General features: G+C 39.3%; 1 long non-coding RNA gene across 1 annotated transcript; it reads right to left on the bottom strand.

Moving 5' to 3' along the window:
- Positions 1-360: 360 nt before the first annotated feature.
- Positions 361-1,099, bottom strand: LOC145876105 (uncharacterized). The gene is made up of 2 exons (XR_014391414.1): positions 987-1,099; positions 361-690 (listed from the first exon to the last, which is right to left on the bottom strand). It is a non-coding gene; the product is annotated as an uncharacterized LOC145876105 (long non-coding RNA).
- Between the last annotated feature and the right edge of the window lie 4,723 nt (positions 1,100-5,822).

A 5,822-nucleotide genomic window follows, 5' to 3' on the forward strand; every position in this document is an offset into this window, starting at 1 on the left:
GTCTTTGAGATTATTTTTCAGTCATATCCAATACCAGGAGTATCAAATTCCAGTCTTTGAATGACGCTGTGTCTGCATGTATGTATTACAATTATACACTTCAACAGTGTTTACCAATCTTGATCCTGGGACATCAATGGTTACACATTGTAACTAATAGACTAGAAACAGGATTTAACTAGTTAATTCATATATACAGAAATATAATGTTAAAAAACAGAACACTACACTTCCTATGCATCATGTAAATACTCTAACACTGGTTCATCTCAACATCTAATGCCCTTCATCTGCATTGATCTGATAAACACAGGATAGGTGGAGTATTTCATCACATTACACTTCATTTCAACCAGTAGAGAATGTGAAACGCTTTATTGAAAAGCTCATTATCCAAGTGTTATAAATACAAGTTTAATCTGTACTTCAATGCACATCTGTTGTGCATTATAAAAACAGAGGAAGAAAGAGGAGGTGGTGAGAGAGGTGTAAAAGACAGAAAGGGAAAGAGGTAAGCACATAGGAGCAGGGAAGGCAGCACATGATTAATGAATCACAGTGCTACATAAATATTCTCTCAGTTCATCACAATTACATAATAGTGTCTCTCGTCGGCCCAAAGGTTCTTAAAAGCAGGTGAGGTGGTGATGATGGGACTGGGGGTTGGCCTCCTCTCACATCAAAACATACCTGCAGACGAGAGACAGATGGAGAGAGAGAGCATGTTTAAACCTTGTGTTTTTATTTTAACATTGTTAGTCATCAATCAGGAGGTGAAATGCACAACTGACCTGGGATCATTAACTCTGGGACTACTGCATCTATATCTGTATTTCAATGTAAAGCATCTCTTTAATAATACTTCCTGTATAATATAAACTGACCTGGGATCATTAACTCTGGGACTACTGCATCTCTATCTGTATTTCAATGTAAAGCATCTCTTTAATAATACTTCCTGTTGACCTGACCAAGTGACCTCTCACCTCTGATCATGCTGTGCCCTCTATGTAGCCAGTTCAGATGCAGGAGGGGTTCACCGACACAGCTGATATAACCTAGAGGATTTAGGGAGAAGAGGAGAGAGGGATGAAGTGAAGGAGAGAGACTGTTATTGAGAAAATAAGGTCGTTAAAGCGACAGTGTTCAACAGGAATCTGTGTGTGGCCTCACCTGGTGTCCACACCACACTAAGTGGCTGCAGAGTACTTTATGCTGAAAAACATGAATGGACACACAAGGATAAACAATATAGCGTAGTTATAGAAATAATGAAGTGTCTCACTATTCTCCATGGTTGGCCCTCTTGCCTATTCTTTGAAGGTGGAAGGAGCCACAGTTATACACCTGAACCTGTTTACTGCACAACACAATCCATCAATCAGATTGATACATGTGTGTGTAGGTGTGGGTTATAGGGTGTCTAATTGTTCTACATTTTTTCAATATGGGTGATTTAAAATAGCCTGTTTTGTTTTTGTACAGACATCACACCCTTACCTAAACAGCACCCTCACCTGAGAAGTAGAAATCAAAGGAAGAGAAACTGTGAATTGAATAACTGCAGTTGACATAGCTCAGTAAATGGAAGAATACTCTTATTGCAATGTGAATGGCTCTTAAAAGAGCTTTTGGTTGTGCATAGTGACGTCTATGGTGTTGCCAGGGAACAGCACCCTCTTTGAAGAAGTAGGAGGTGAAGATCTCCTGCACACGGATTGCCTCTCTTGCTGCGTTGTTGGACCCCATCCTTGAAACATCCTGCAGAGCAGCAGACTCCTCCTCTGGCACACGGCGGCGAGCTGCAGATCCCCTCCTGGTCCTCGTGTCCATCCTCATGAAGTTACGCAGGACACAGGTAGCCTTCACACACCTGGATTCCTCCAGGAGGCAGTCCCAGATGACCCTGGTCACCCAACCTTGCAGTGCCCTACACGGTAACTGTAGGCAATCGTTTTGAAGGAATCTCCAGTTACAAGGTCTCTGTAGGAATATGGAAGACAATGTAATTACTAGACTGTTACATCACCAGGTCATTGTGGATTACTAAAGTATAATATCCCTGATAACAAATCATGATAACATTGGATTGATAGATGCATGGGCACACATATGTACATGTGTAGCATGTGACAATAACAGAATCATATCAAGGACAGCATCACAAATGAATACATAAATACCACTTGAAGCTTGATGATGAGTTTGAATCATTTGAATCAGCTGTGCAGTGTGAAGGCAAAAACAACAATGTGCCCCTCTGAGTCCCCAGGACTGAGAACCACTGCTCTTCATTGGGACCTCTTCATATGTAGACTGGCTTTCATAGAGCTCTTTATCTGAGGACAGAAAACCTCACAAGAAACAGACTTCATTATAGTCAAATTACACCACACTGAATATTATGTTACTATTATCTCCGTCCTCACTTCTAGGGACAGGAACTACACAAAAGTACCTGCCCTATCCAGAATAGCCTCCTCTCTCACTGACAGTTGGGGCTGCTATCCTTTCACCCTCCTCCATGGCTGTTAGCTAGCTACCTACAAATGCATGTGGAGTTTGCTTTTTACAGTGATAAATACATAGCTGGTCAGATGTGAAGGAGGAGGTTGATCATCAGGAGTCAGATGTGAAGGAGGAGGTTGATCATCAGGAGTCAGATGTGAAGGAGGAGGTTGATCATCAGGAGTCAGATGTGAAGGAGGAGGTTGATCATCAGGAGTCAGATGTGAAGGAGGAGGTTGATCATCAGCAGTCAGATGTGAAGGAGGAGGTTGATCATCAGGAGTCAGATGTGAAGGAGGAGGTTGATCATCAGGAGTCAGATGTGAAGGAGGAGGTTAATCATCAGGACTCAGATGTGAAGGAGGAGGTTGATCATCAGGAGTCAGATGTGAAGGAGGAGGTTGATCATCAGGAGTCAGATGTGAAGGAGGAGGTTGATCATCAGGAGTCAGATGTGAAGGAGGAGGTTGATCATCAGGAGTCAGATGTGAAGGAGGAGGTTGATCATCAGGAGTCAGATGTGAAGGAGGAGGTTGATCATCAGTGAACCTCTAGGATTGTGGCTGAGCTGGCGTTTACACTTCCAGCTTGGTCATATATTTTGATACATTGAATGTTGATATTGTGAAACTATGTTATATATTTGTACGTCCGGTTTCAGGAAGTGATGTCACTAAGTACTGCCCCTATATATACAGTGCATTCAGAAAGTATTCAGAACCCTTCACTTTTTACCCATTTTGTTACGTTATTCTAAAATAGATTAAATCAATATTTTCCCTTCAATCTACACACAATACCCCATAATGACATCACAATACCCCATAATGACAAAGCAAAAACAGTTTTTTATAAATGTTTCAAATGTAACAAAAACAACAACTGAAATATCACATTTACATACAGTACCAGTCAAAAGTTTATACACATCTACTCATTCAAGGGTTTTTCCTTTATTTTTACTATTCTGTACATTGTAGAGTATTAGTGAAGACATCAAAACTATGAAGTAACACATATGGAATCATGTAGTAACCAAAAAAGGGTTAATCAAATCAAAATATATTTTATATTTGAGATTCTTCAAAGCAGTCACCCTTTGCCTTGATGACAGCTTTGCACACTCTTGACATTCTCTCAACTAGCTTCATGAGGTGGTCACCTGGAATTCATTTCAATTAACAGGTGTGCCTTGTTAAATGTTAATTGTGGAATTTCTTTCCATCTTAATGCATTTGAGCCAATCAGTTGTGTTGTGACAAGGTAGGGGTTGCTCTCATGAGGACCGCCACAGGAAAGGAAGACCCAGAGTTCCCTCTGCTGCAGAAGATACGTTCATTAGAGTTAACTGCACCTCAGATTGCAGCCCAAATAAATGCTTCACAGAGTTCAAGTAACAGACACATCTCAACATCAACTGTTCAGAGACTGCATGAATAAGGCCTTCATGGTTGAATTGCTGCATGCAACAAACACTGTTTACAAAAGCTTTGTTATTAAAGAACAAGAAAGCCACCACACTGTCTGCAAAAATGTGCTTTTCCTTCAAAAACAAGGACATTTCTAAGTGACCCCAAACTTTTTAACGGTAGTATACATCTACATGATGTATTGTTACACCATGTAGGAGCAGTATAGACCTAGTCTGTTCATTATATACATCTACATGATGTATTGTTACACCATGTAGGAGCAGTATAGACCTAGTCTGTTCATTATATACATCTACATGATGTATTGTTACACCGTGTAGGAGCAGTATAGACCTAGTCTGTTCATTATATACATCTACATGATGTATTGTTACACCGTGTAGGAGCAGTATAGACCTAGTCTGTTCATTATATACATCTACATGATGTATTGTTACACCATGTAGGAGCAGTATAGACCTAGTCTGTTCATTATATACATCTACATGATGTATTGTTACACCATGTAGGAGCAGTATAGACCTAGTCTGTTCATTATATACATCTACATGATGTATTGTTACACCATGTAGGAGCAGTATAGACCTAGTCTGTTCATTATATACATCTACATGATGTATTGTTACACCATGTAGGAGCAGTATAGACCTAGTCTGTTCATTATATACATCTACATGATGTATTGTTACACCATGTAGGAGCAGTATAGACCTAGTCTGTTCATTATATATATCTACATGATGTATTGTTACACCATGTAGGAGCAGTATAGACCTAGTCTGTTCATTATATACATCTACATGATGTATTGTTACACCATGTAGGAGCAGTATAGACCTAGTCTGTTCATTATATACATCTACATGATGTATTGTTACACCACGTAGGAGCAGTATAGACCTAGTCTGTTCATTATATACATCTACATGATGTATTGTTACACCACGTAGGAGCAGTATAGACCTAGTCTGTTCATTATATACATCTACATGATGTATTGTTACACCACGTAGGAGCAGTATAGACCTAGTCTGTTCATTATATACATCTACATGATGTATTGTTACACCATGTAGGAGCAGTATAGACCTAGTCTGTTCATTATATACATCTACATGATGTATTGTTACACCATGTAGGAGCAGTATAGACCTAGTCTGTTCATTATATACATCTACATGATGTATTGTTACACCATGTAGGAGCAGTATAGACCTAGTCTGTTCATTATATACATCTGCATGATGTATTGTTACACCATGTAGGAGCAGTATAGACCTAGTCTGTTCATTATATACATCTACATGATGTATTGTTACACCATGTAGGAGCAGTATAGACCTAGTCTGTTCATTATAGACATCTATATGATGTATTGTTACACCAAAAAATAAAGGGAAATTATATTATTTTATACTAATACAATTGCTCAGAGAAAGAGATTTAGTTTAACATGTAATTCTCAAAATGTAGGGGTCTGAATTATTGCCACCCATGTTTTCAATACTCCAGCACCTTCCCCTTGGGAGGATAACGACACTGAAATGTTTTATGAGATTAGAGAACACATTGGGTGGGACCTTAGACCATTCCTCCATACAGAATCTCTCCAGGTCTTTGTTTAATTTAGTCTGTCTTATGGACTGCCCTGTTCAATTCAAACCACAGGTTTTCAATGGAGTTCAAGTCCGAAGACTGAGATGGCCATTGAAAATGTTGATTTTGTGCCCAATTAACCATTTCTTTGTGGATGTTGATGTGTCTTGCTGGAAGATCCACTTATGGCCAAGTTTCAGCCTCCTAGCAGAGAGGTAACCAGGTTTTGGGCTAAAATATCCTGGTAGTGGGTAAAGTTAATTTATTTATTTCATACAGTAATTT

Source organism: Salmo salar, unplaced genomic scaffold (assembly GCF_965601325.2).
Source record: "Salmo salar unplaced genomic scaffold, fSalSal1 ptg000432l, whole genome shotgun sequence".
In the NCBI taxonomy this organism is placed as follows: domain Eukaryota; kingdom Metazoa; phylum Chordata; class Actinopteri; order Salmoniformes; family Salmonidae; genus Salmo; species Salmo salar.